The 13,827-nt window shown below is 46.7% G+C and overlaps 1 protein-coding gene across 1 annotated transcript in view; it reads right to left on the reverse strand.

Annotated features, from left to right (window-relative positions):
• Positions 1-13,827, reverse strand: part of CORO7 (coronin 7) — a 242,589-nt gene that overhangs the window by 139,456 nt on the left and 89,306 nt on the right. The gene's annotated exons all lie outside the window — the stretch shown is intronic.

Genomic DNA, 13,827 nt, shown 5'->3' on the forward strand with positions numbered 1-13,827 from the left:
TAGCCCCAGACCGTTCCAACTGGAAGGCGTGTGTGTAAATTAAGTATAGGGGATGATATGAAAGGGGGGGCTGACATGTGGGCCCATAAGCGGAGCTATGACTATTTATTAACCGTTTCCTTGCAAAAGAACATTGTGGTTCGGCCGGGCGGGAATGGAGGATCTGGAGTGCACTGATTAATGTTCTCTTCCACTATAACGTCAAGCCCCTTCCGCAGACCTGTACAGTGTCACAGCCATGTGTGCATCTCCAGAGCTCTGCGTAACATTTACCAGATCATGCTAATGACTTAACTCCCAGCCAGTGAGCAGGCTGCTGCCGGGGATGTGTACAAATAATCAGGGCTTTCATCTCTGCAGCCTCCCTGTAAAAATGATCTTCCGCCCGTGATCCCTTAAAATCTGAAAAGTGCATTTCCGCTGGCTGTATATAAGCTCAGGGCCTCTTCCATTTGAGGTGGGCTCTGTCATCTTACTGTGCAATCAGCCTCCCTAATCCCTGTACCTGTGAGCCAGGCCTGCAGGAGTGCTTATGTGCTAGTTCAGGAGTAAGAAGGGGGATGGGGGTCTGGAAGTCATTATCTGCACTGGGCAGGAGGTCTGCGGCTAATCTGTGGCGAGTGTGCAGGCAGTGGGTAGGAGGGAGGGGGCAGGTGTGTGCATCCTGAGGCAATGTTTTATATTACAGGGAAAGAAAGGTCTCTCTGTGAAGGAGAGATATTATCCAAATATCAGTGGGGTGGGGGTGGGGGGGGGGGGAGAAGCAGGGGGCAGCGCACTGCAGCACAGAGGGAGGAGGAGGAAAAACAGACAGGGAGAGAACTTCCGAGATAGAGGGCGAGATGAATCAGAGCTTGGAGAGAGATAAAGTACCAACCAATCAGCTCCTAACTGCCATGTGACAGGCCGTGGACCCGATTCAGACCGCGGCCAATTATCGAATGACTGCGTATGCACCGCAATGCGCATGCCCAAACAGCGATAGAATGGTGCGAAAATTTCAATCGCACAGCGCACGCAAGGTGACTGACAGGAAGCGGGCGTTTGTGGCCGGTAACTGAACGTATTCTGGGAGTGTCAGGAAAAACGCAGGCGTTCCCAAGCGTTTTCAGGGAGGGTGTGCGACGTCGGCTCCGGACCCGATCATCCTGTTTGTATCGCACTGTAGGAGTAAGTCCTGGGCTGCGCTCAGACTGCACAAATCATTCGATGGTGAGTGAGTTGCGAACGGATTTGCAGATGTTCGCTGCCTGGCAAAGTTTTGGCACGGCGTACACATGCATTCGCACACTTGCACGGAGCGGGTTTTCTTTTCTCCCTGGGCGGCGACTATCTGATCGCAGACCTCTACAAATTTGCAGAGGAGCGATCAGTCTGAATTAGACTCTGTGTTTGAAAAATTACAGGTAGGAGCTGATTAGTGCTTTATCTCTCTCTCCAAGTTTTGATAAATATCCCATATAGACGGTCACTGGCTTTTATGAATGAAGAGAGGTGTAGGCAGAAGTAGCTAGGCCACGCTGGTTATCTATGAATGAAGGGGCCTATTTAACAATATTTTGGAGTTTGCCCTGTTAGATATAATTTTCTAGAGCAGCATATTCCAGAAATAAGAAATTGTTTTAGTATGGGATTTAACAAGTGTCACTTGCCAGGATACAGTGAAGAGTGCGGACCCGGCCTACCTAATGCGTATGGGCTGATAGAACCCTCTCAAAAACATTTAGCAATATCGTAGTTCAGAGGCTGCAACAGGCTAATGCCAACTAAATATTATCATGCTGTGAAAATGATACAGAGGGGAGTTGCAATAAAAAGGCGTGCCACGCAACAACTGCGTCAAGGATCCGAAAATATCTGGCTTTGGACGATGAATGCAAATCTACTTTAATAAATAGCCCACATAGGTAGACAGTGCTTGTCATGTATGATTGACAAGAGATATAGATAAGTAACAAGGCAGTGATTGTTATGTATGAACGAGGAGAGAGACAGACAGGTAACGAGTTAGTGCTGGCTATGTATGAACGAGGAGAGATACAGACAGGTAACGAGTTAGTGCTGGCTATGTATGAACGAGGAGAGATACAGACAGGTAACGAGTTAGTGCTGGCTATGTATGAACGAGGAGAGATACAGACAGAGGTAACGAGTTAGTGCTGGCTATGTATGAACGAGGAGAGATACAGACAGGTAACGAGTTAGTGCTGGCTATGTATGAACGAGGAGAGATACAGACAGAGGTAACGAGTTAGTGCTGGTTATGTATGAATGACAAGAGATACAGACAGAGGTAACGAGTTAGTGCTGGCTATGTATGAATGACCAGAGATACAGACAGAGGTAACGAGTTAGTGCTGGTTATGTATGAATGACAAGAGATACAGACAGAGGTAACGAGTTAGTGCTGGCTATGTATGAACGAGGAGAGATACAGACAGAGGTAACGAGTTAGTGCTGGCTATGTATGAACGAGGAGAGAGACAGACAGAGGTGAGTTAGTGCTGGTTATGTATGAATGAGGAGAGATACAGACAGAGGTAACGAGTTAGTGCTGGCTATGTATGAACGAGGAGAGATACAGACAGAGGTAACGAGTTAGTGCTGGCTATGTATGAATGACAAGAGATACAGACAGAGGTAACGAGTTAGTGCTGGTTATGTATGAATGACAAGAGATACAGACAGAGGTAACGAGTTAGTGCTGGTTATGTATGAATGACAAGAGATACAGACAGAGGTAACGAGTTAGTGCTGGCTATGTATGAATGACCAGAGATACAGACAGAGGTAACGAGTTAGTGCTGGTTATGTATGAATGACAAGAGATACAGACAGAGGTAACGAGTTAGTGCTGGTTATGTATGAATGACAAGAGATACAGACAGAGGTAACGAGTTAGTGCTGGTTATGTATGAATGACAAGAGATACAGACAGAGGTAACGAGTTAGTGCTGGTTATGTATGAACGAGGAGAGAGACAGACAGAGGTAACGAGTTAGTGCTGGCTATGTATGAACGAGGAGAGATACAGACAGAGGTAACGAGTTAGTGCTGGTTATGTATGAACGAGGAGAGAGACAGACAGAGGTAACGAGTTAGTGCTGGTTATGTATGAACGAGGAGAGAGACAGACAGAGGTAACGAGTTAGTGCTGGCTATGTATGAACGAGGAGAGATACAGACAGAGGTAACGAGTTAGTGCTGGTTATGTATGAACGAGGAGAGAGACAGACAGAGGTAACGAGTTAGTGCTGGTTATGTATGAACGAGGAGAGAGACAGACAGAGGTAACGAGTTAGTGCTGGCTATGTATGAATGACGACAGATACAGACAGAGGTAACGAGTTAGTGCTGGTTATGTATGAACGAGGAGAGATACAGACAGAGGTAACGAGTTAGTGCTGGTTATGTATGAACGAGGAGAGAGACAGACAGAGGTAACGAGTTAGTGCTGGTTATGTATGAACGAGGAGAGAGACAGACAGAGGTAACGAGTTAGTGCTGGTTATGTATGAATGACGAGAGATACAGACAGAGGTGACGAGTTAGTGCTGGCTATGTATGAATGACAAGAGATACAGACAGAGGTAACGAGTTAGTGCTGGCTATGTATGAACGAGGAGAGAGACAGACAGAGGTAACGAGTTAGTGCTGGTTATGTATGAACGAGGAGAGATACAGACAGAGGTAACGAGTTATTGCTGGCTATGTATGAACGAGGAGAGATACAGACAGAGGTAACGAGTTAGTGCTGGTTATGTATGAATGACAAGAGATACAGACAGAGGTAACGAGTTAGTGCTGGCTATGTATGAACGAGGAGAGAGACAGACAGAGGTAACGAGTTAGTGCTGGTTATGTATGAACGAGGAGAGATACAGACAGAGGTAACGAGTTAGTGCTGGTTATGTATGAACGAGGAGAGATACAGACAGAGGTAACGAGTTAGTGCTGGTTATGTATGAACGAGGAGAGAGACAGACAGAGGTAACGAGTTAGTGCTGGTTATGTATGAACGAGGAGAGAGACAGACAGAGGTAACGAGTTAGTGCTGGCTATGTATGAACGAGGAGAGATACAGACAGAGGTAACGAGTTAGTGCTGGTTATGTATGAATGACAAGAGATACAGACAGAGGTAACGAGTTAGTGCTGGCTATGTATGAACGAGGAGAGAGACAGACAGAGGTAACGAGTTAGTGCTGGTTATGTATGAACGAGGAGAGATACAGACAGAGGTAACGAGTTAGTGCTGGCTATGTATGAACGAGGAGAGAGACAGACAGAGGTAACGAGTTAGTGCTGGTTATGTATGAACGAGGAGAGATACAGACAGAGGTAACGAGTTAGTGCTGGCTATGTATGAACGAGGAGAGATACAGACAGAGGTAACGAGTTAGTGCTGGTTATGTATGAACGAGGAGAGAGACAGACAGAGGTAACGAGTTAGTGCTGGTTATGTATGAACGAGGAGAGAGACAGACAGAGGTAACGAGTTAGTGCTGGCTATGTATGAATGACGACAGATACAGACAGACAGAGGTAACGAGTTAGTGCTGGTTATGTATGAACGAGGAGAGAGACAGACAGAGGTAACGAGTTAGTGCTGGCTATGTATGAACGAGGAGAGATACAGACAGAGGTAACGAGTTAGTGCTGGTTATGTATGAACGAGGAGAGAGACAGACAGAGGTAACGAGTTAGTGCTGGCTATGTATGAACGAGGAGAGAGACAGACAGAGGTAACGAGTTAGTGCTGGCTATGTATGAACGAGGAGAGAGACAGACAGAGGTAACGAGTTAGTGCTGGCTATGTATGAATGACCAGAGAGACAGACAGAGGTAACGAGTTAGTGCTGGTTATGTATGAACGAGGAGAGAGACAGACAGAGGTGAGTTAGTGCTGGTTATGTATGAATGACGAGAGATACAGACAGAGGTAACGAGTTAGTGCTGGCTATGTATGAATGACCAGAGATACAGACAGAGGTAACGAGTTAGTGCTGGCTATGTATGAATGACGAGAGATACAGACAGAGGTAACGAGTTAGTGCTGGCTATGTATGAATGAGGAGAGAGACAGACAGAGGTAACGAGTTAGTGCTGGCTATGTATGAACGAGGAGAGATACAGACAGAGGTAACGAGTTAGTGCTGGTTATGTATGAATGACGACAGATACAGACAGAGGTAACGAGTTAGTGCTGGCTATGTATGAATGACGAGAGATACAGACAGAGGTAACGAGTTAGTGCTGGCTATGTATGAATGAGGAGAGAGACAGACAGAGGTAACGAGTTAGTGCTGGCTATGTATGAACGAGGAGAGAGACAGACAGAGGTAACGAGTTAGTGCTGGTTATGTATGAACGAGGAGAGATACAGACAGAGGTAACGAGTTAGTGCTGGCTATGTATGAATGACGACAGATACAGACAGAGGTAACGAGTTAGTGCTGGCTATGTATGAATGACGAGAGATACAGACAGAGGTAACGAGTTAGTGCTGGCTATGTATGAATGAGGAGAGAGACAGACAGAGGTAACGAGTTAGTGCTGGCTATGTATGAATGAGGAGAGATACAGACAGAGGTAACGAGTTAGTGCTGGCTATGTATGAATGACGAGAGATACAGACAGAGGTAACGAGTTAGTGCTGGCTATGTATGAACGAGGAGAGATACAGACAGAGGTAACGAGTTAGTGCTGGTTATGTATGAATGACGAGAGATACAGACAGGTAACGAGTTAGTGCTGGTTATGTATGAATGACGAGAGATACAGACAGAGGTGACGAGTTAGTGCTGGCTATGTATGAACGAGGAGAGAGACAGACAGAGGTAACGAGTTAGTGCTGGCTATGTATGAACGAGGAGAGAGACAGACAGAGGTAACGAGTTAGTGCTGGTTATGTATGAATGACGAGAGATACAGACAGGTAACGAGTAAGTGCTTGTTATGTATGAATGACGAGAGATACAGACAGAGGTAACGAGTTAGTGCTGGTTATGTATGAATGACGAGAGATACAGACAGAGGTGACGAGTTAGTGCTGGCTATGTATGAACGAGGAGAGAGACAGACAGAGGTAACGAGTTAGTGCTGGCTATGTATGAACGAGGAGAGAGACAGACAGAGGTAACGAGTTAGTGCTGGTTATGTATGAATGACGAGAGATACAGACAGGTAACGAGTTAGTGCTGGTTATGTATGAATGACGAGAGATACAGACAGAGGTGACGAGTTAGTGCTGGCTATGTATGAATGACGAGAGATACAGACAGAGGTGACGAGTTAGTGCTGGCTATGTATGAACGAGGAGAGAGACAGACAGAGGTAACGAGTTAGTGCTGGTTATGTATGAACGAGGAGAGAGACAGACAGAGGTAACGAGTTAGTGCTGGTTATGTATGAACGAGGAGAGAGACAGACAGAGGTAACGAGTTAGTGCTGGCTATGTATGAACGAGGAGAGAGACAGACAGAGGTAACGAGTTAGTGCTGGCTATGTATGAACGAGGAGAGAGACAGACAGAGGTAACGAGTTAGTGCTGGCTATGTATGAACGAGGAGAGAGACAGACAGAGGTAACGAGTTAGTGCTGGCTATGTATGAATGAGGAGAGAGACAGACAGAGGTAACGAGTTAGTGCTGGCTATGTATGAACGAGGAGAGATACAGACAGAGGTAACGAGTTAGTGCTGGCTATGTATGAACGAGGAGAGAGACAGACAGAGGTAACGAGTTAGTGCTGGTTATGTATGAACGAGGAGAGAGACAGACAGAGGTAACGAGTTAGTGCTGGCTATGTATGAATGAGGAGAGAGACAGACAGAGGTAACGAGTTAGTGCTGGTTATGTATGAACGAGGAGAGAGACAGACAGAGGTAACGAGTTAGTGCTGGTTATGTATGAATGACCAGAGAGACAGACAGAGGTAACGAGTTAGTGCTGGCTATGTATGAATGAAGAAAGATATGTAATGGGGTCTGAGTTTTCCGGAGGTGCGGGATGCTGACTGATCTCAGACGTTTTTTTAAAGCGGCAATCATTTACAAGGCATGGTTTTGCCTTGTAAATAATTGCCCCTTTAAAAAAAACATCTGAGATCGGCCGGCATACATATGCCCTCTAGTCGGTAGTGAATTAGTACCTGTTATGTATGAATGAGGAAGTATATTTTCTGAGGTAATTAATTTGTACCTGTTATTTACAGATGAAGAAATATATAGAAGAATGACAGCAGCACAGGGTATGAGTGAGTGTTGGGAGTGAGTTACAGTACATGGTACAGTGGAATGACAGCAGCACAGGGTATGAGAGTGTTGGAGTGAGTTACAATACATGATACAGTGGAATGACAGCAGCACAGGGTGAGTGAGTGTTGGAGTGAGTTACAGTACATGGTACAGTGGAATGACAGCAGCACAGGGTGAGTGAGTGTTGGAGTGAGTTACAGTACATGGTACAGTGGAATGACAGCAGCACAGGGTGAGTGAGTATTGGAGTGAGTTACAGTACATGATACAGTGGAATGACAGCTGCACAGGGTATGAGTGAGTGTTGGAGTGAGTTACAGTACATGGTACAGTGGAATGACAGCAGCACAGGGTATGAGAGAGTGTTGGAGTGAGTTACAGTACATGGTACAGTGGAATGACAGCAGCACAGGGTATGAGCGAGTGTTGGAGTGAGTTACAGTACATGGTACAGTGGAATGACAGCAGCACAGGGTGAGTGAGTATTGGAGTGAGTTACAGTACATGGTACAGTGGAATGACAGCAGCACAGGGTGAGTGAGTGTTGGAGTGAGTTACAGTACATGATACAGTGGAATGACAGCTGCACAGGGTATGAGTGAGTGTTGGAGTGAGTTACAGTACATGGTACAGTGGAATGACAGCAGCACAGGGTGAGTGAGTATTGGAGTGAGTTACAGTACATGGTACAGTGGAATGACAGCAGCACAGGGTATGAGAGAGTGTTGGAGTGAGTTACAGTACATGGTACAGTGGAATGACAGCAGCACAGGGTATGAGAGAGTGTTGGAGTGAGTTACAGTACATGGTACAGTGGAATGACAGCAGCACAGGGTATGAGCGAGTGTTGGAGTGAGTTACAGTACATGGTACAGTGGAATGACAGCAGCACAGGGTGAGTGAGTATTGGAGTGAGTTACAGTACATGGTACAGTGGAATGACAGCAGCACAGGGTGAGTGAGTGTTGGAGTGAGTTACAGTACATGATACAGTGGAATGACAGCAGCACAGGGTATGAGTGAGTATTGGAGTGAGTTACAGTACATGGTACAGTGGAATGACAGCAGCACAGGGTGAGTGTTGGAGTGAGTTACAGTACATGATACAGTGGAATGACAGCTGCACAGGGTATGAGTGAGTGTTGGAGTGAGTTACAGTACATGGTACAGTGGAATGACAGCAGCACAGGGTATGAGTGAGTGTTGGAGTGAGTTACAGTACATGGTACAGTGGAATGGCAGCAGCACAGGGTATGAGTGAGTGTTGGAGTGAGTTACAGTACATGGTACAGTGGAATGACAGCAGCACAGGGTATGAGTGAGTGTTGGAGTGAGTTACAATACATGATACAGTGGAATGACAGCAGCACAGGGTATGAGAGAGTGTTGGAGTGAGTTACAGTACATGGTATAGTGGAATGGCAGCAGCACAGGGTATGAGAAAGTGTTGGAGTGAGTTACAGTACATGGTACAGTGGAATGACAGCAGCACAGGGTATGAGTGAGTGTTGGAGTGAGTTACAGTACATGGTACTGTGGAATGACAGCAGCACAGGGTATGATAGAGTGTCAGAGTGAGTTACAGTACAGTGAAATGACAGCAGCACAGGGTGAGTGAGTGTTGGAGTGAGTTACAGTACATGGTACAGTGGAATGGCAGCAGCACAGGTTATGAGAGAGTGTTGGAGTGAGTTACAATACATGATACAGTGGAATGACAGCAGCACAGGGTGAGTGAGTGTTGGAGTGAGTTACAGTACATGGTACAGTAGAATGGCAGCAGCACAGGGTATGAGTGAGTGTTGGAGTGAGTTACAGTACATGGTACAGTGGAATGACAGCAGCACAGGGTATGAGTGAGTGTTGGAGTGAGTTACAGTACATGGTACAGTGGAATGACAGCAGCACAGGGTGAGTGAGTGTTGGAGTGAGTTACAATACATGATACAGTGGAATGACAGCAGCACAGGGTATGAGAGAGTGTTGGAGTGAGTTACAGTACATGGTACAGTGGAATGACAGCAGCACAGGGTATGAGTGAGTGTTGGAGTGAGTTACAGTACATGGTACAGTGGAATGACAGCAGCACAGGGTGAGTGTTGGAGTGAGTTACAGTACATGGTACAATGGAATGACAGCAACAAGGTATGATAGAGTGTCAGAGTGAGTTACAGTACAAGGCACAGTGGAATGACAGCAGCACAGGGTGAGTGAGTGTTGGAGTGAGTTATAGTACATGGCACAGTGGAATGACAGCAACACAGGGTGAGAGAGAGTGTCAGAGTGAGTTACAGTACATGGTACAGTTGAATGACATCAACACAGGGTGAGTGAGTGTTGGAGTTAGTTACAGTACATGGTACAGTGGAATAACAGCAGCACAGGGTATGAGAGAGTGTCAGAGTGAGTTACAGTACAGTGGAATGACAGCAGCACAGGGTGAGTGAGTGTTGGAGTGAGTTACAGTACATGGTACAGTGGAATGGCAGCAGCACAGGGTATGAGTGAGTGTTGGAGTGAGTTACAGTACATGGTACAGTGGAATGACAGCAGCACAGGGTGAGAGTGTTGGAGTGAGTTACAGTACATGGTACAATGGAATGACAGCAACAAGGTATGATAGAGTGTCAGAGTGAGTTACAGTACAAGGCACAGTGGAATGACAGCAGCACAGGGTGAGTGAGTGTTGGAGTGAGTTATAGTACATGGCACAGTGGAATGACAGCAACACAGGGTATGAGAGAGTGTTGGAGTGAGTTACAGTACATGGTACAGTGAAATGACAGCATCACAGGGTGAGTGAGTGTTGGAGTGAATTACAGTACATGGCACAGTGGAATGACAGCAACACAGGGTGAGTGAGTGTTGGAGTGAGTTACAGTACATGGTACAGTGAAATGACAGCATCACAGGGTGAGTGAGTGTTGGAGTGAATTACAGTACATGGCACAGTGGAATGACAGCAACACAGGGTGAGTGAGTGTTGGAGTGAGTTATAGTACATGGTACAGTGAAATGACAGCATCACAGGGTGAGTGAGTGTTGGAGTGAATTACAGTACATAGTACAGTGGAATTACAGCACAGGGTATGAGAGAGTGTTGGAGTGAGTTACAATACATGGCACAGTGGAATGACAGCAGCACAGGGTGAGTGAGTGTTGGAGTGAGTTATAGTACATGGCACAGTGGAATGACAGCAACACAGGGTGAGAGAGTGTCAGAGTGAGTTACAGTACATAGTACAGTGGAATGACAGCAACACAGGGTGAGTGAGTGTTGGAGTGAGTTACAGTACATGGTACAGTGGAATGACAGCAACACAGGGTGAGTGAGTGAGAGTGTTGGAGTGAGTTACAGTACATGGCACAGTGGAATGACAGCATCACAGGGTATGAGAGTGTGTTGGAGTGAGTTACAGTACATGGTACAGTGAAATGACAGCATCATAGGGTGAGTGAGTGTTGGAGTGAATTACAGTACATAGTACAGTGGAATTACAGCACAGGGTATGAGAGAGTGTTGGAGTGAGTTACAGTACACGGCACAGTGGAATGACAGCAGCACAGGGTGAGTGAGTATTGGAGTGAGTTACAGTACATGGGGGGTCATTCCGAGTTGATCGCCTGCTAGCAACTTTTTGCTGGCTTGCGATCAAATATTCGCCGCCTATGGGGAAGTGTATTTTCACTTTGCAAGTGTGCGAACGCGTGTGCTGCCAAGCGGGCCGAAAATTTTTGTGCAGTTTCTAAGTAGCTCTAGACTTACTCAGCCCTTGCGATCATTTCAGCGTGTCTGGTCCGGATTTGACGTCAGACACCCGCCCTGCAAACGCCTGCGTTTTTTTCCAACCACTCCCTGAAAACGGTCAGTTGACACCCATAAACGCCCTCTTCCTGTCAATCACCGTGCGTTCAGCTGTGCAAATGGATTCTTCATTAAATCCATCGCTCAGCAACGAACCGCTTTGTACTTGTACGACGCGCCTGCGCATTGCGGTGCATACGCATGCGCAGTTTAGCCGCGGTTGAGATGATCGCTGCGCTCCAAAAAGTTGCTAGCGAGCGATCAACTCGGAATGACTCACTTGGTACAGTGGAATGACAGCAGCACAAGGTATGAGTGAGTTCAGGAGTGAATTACAGTACTTGGGTATAGAGGAATGAGAGCAGTACAAAGTGCCAGCGAGTGAAGGAATGAGTTACAGTACACAGTAATGGGGGATTACAGCAGCACAAGATGTGAGTGATTGCAAGAGTGAGTTACAGTATAGAAGAATGACAACATTAGAGGGCCTGAGTGAGCACAGGAGTGAGTTAGAGTACCTGGTAAAGAGGAATAATAGCATCAAAGGGTGTGAGTGAGTGTAGGCGTGAGTTGTAGTACAGCATAGTGGGATGACAGCATCACAGGGAATGTGTGATTGTATGAGTCTGTTACAGTACTCAGTACACAGTATTACAGGATGTGAGTGATAGTAGGAGTTACATTACACAGCAGAGAGGAATGACATCAGTACAGAAAGTGAGCGAGTGTAAGAGTGAGTTGCAGTACAGCATCACAGTGAGTGAGTGAGTGAGTGCAGGAGTGACTTACAGTACCCAGGGCACAGCATCACAGGATGTGGAGTGATAGTAGGAGTGAGTTACATTACACAGCAGAGATCAATGACAGCAGTACAGAGTGTGAGTGAGTGTAGGAGTGAGTTGCAGTACAGCATCACAAGGAGTGAGTGAGTGAGTGCAGGAGTGACTTACAGTACCCAGGGCACAGAATCACAGGATGTGAGCGACAGTAGGAGTGAGTTAGATCACACAATAGAGAGGAATGACAGCAGCACTGAGTGATAGTGAGTTACAGTACCCGGCGCAAAGGAATGACAGCAGCACTGAGTGATAGTGAGTTACAGTACCCAGGGCACAGCATCACAGGATGTGAGCGACAGTAGGAGTGAGTTAGATCACACAATAGAGAGGAATGACAGCAGCACTGAGTGATAGTGAGTTACAGTACCCGGCGCAAAGGAATGACAGCAGCACTGAGTGATAGTGAGTTACAGTACCCAGGGCACAGCATCACAGGATGTGAGCGACAGTAGGAGTGAGTTAGATCACACAATAGAGAGGAATGACAGCAGCACTGAGTGACAGTGAGTTACAGTACCCGGCGCAGAGGAATGACAGCAGCACTGAGTGATAGTGAGTTACAGTACATGGTGCAGAGGAATGACAGCAGCACTGAGTGATAGTGAGTTACAGTACCCGGTGCAGAGGAATGACAGCAGCACTGAGTGATAGTGAGTTACAGTACCCGGTGCAGAGGAATGACAGCAGCACTGAGTGATAGTGAGTTACAGTACATGGTGCAGAGGAATGACAGCAGCACTGAGTGATAGTGAGTTACAGTACATGGTGCAGAGGAATGACAGCAGCACTGAGTGATAGTGAGTTACAGTACCCGGTGCAGAGGAATGACAGCAGCACTGAGTGATAGTGAGTTACAGTACCCGGTGCAGAGGAATGACAGCAGCACTGAGTGATAGTGAGTTACAGTACCCGGTGCAGAGGAATGACAGCAGCACTGAGTGATAGTGAGTTACAGTACCCGGCGCAGAGGAATGACAGCAGCACTGAGTGATAGTGAGTTACAGTACCCGGTGCAGAGGAATGACAGCAGCACTGAGTGATAGTGAGTTACAGTACCCGGTGCAGAGGAATGACAGCAGCACTGAGTGATAGTGAGTTACAGTACCCGGTGCAGAGGAATGACAGCAGCACTGAGTGATAGTGAGTTACAGTACCCGGTGCAGAGGAATGACAGCAGCACTGAGTGATAGTGAGTTACAGTACCCGGCGCAGAGGAATGACAGCAGCACAGGATATGAGTGAGTACAGCAGTGACCGGAGAGTGAGTGCAGTATAATGAGAGAAGATGAGCACAGCGCACGATGCAGAGCACTGAGTGCAGCACACAATACACAGGAGTGAGTGAGTAAGACAGAACGGAGGAGTGAAACCTCAGAATGAGGCCTTTGTTTGGCTCTCAGACACCGGCCCCTGGATTCCTGCTGGAATTTGCTGCTGTGTAAATATTTTCACTCTGGACGCGTCTCTCTTCCAATCCCTTAAATCTGCGCCAACTTCTAGCCTCAAATTAAAAACCAGACTCAGTGCTGAAAAGCATGCTGGGATATTGTACCCCGCACAAAGCTTTCCTATGTCTTGTTATTAACTCTCTGCGGTCTGGGGGAGAGCCAGAACCCTGCAGTTCTGCATTAACCCTTCTGTTGGAGAACCAAATTACTTCAGGGGCTTGCGGATTGTGGGGTAATTAACTTTCACCTATATACCTGCAATATAGGATTACTCATTCACCTCCCCAACCACCTATTGTATCCGACCCACTGGGTGACTCTATTGTGTCTCTCTCATGCATCAGTGCCACTGCGTACCAGAAAAGCGAACTTTCGCACACACAAAGAATTACAGCCACTTACAAGCAACATCTGCAGCACATTGCACCAGGAATAAATGCTCTGCTACTGGAAACCTACAACGGCCGCAGAACAAATA

This window comes from Pseudophryne corroboree, chromosome 7 (genome assembly GCF_028390025.1).
Source record: "Pseudophryne corroboree isolate aPseCor3 chromosome 7, aPseCor3.hap2, whole genome shotgun sequence".
Classification (NCBI taxonomy): domain Eukaryota; kingdom Metazoa; phylum Chordata; class Amphibia; order Anura; family Myobatrachidae; genus Pseudophryne; species Pseudophryne corroboree.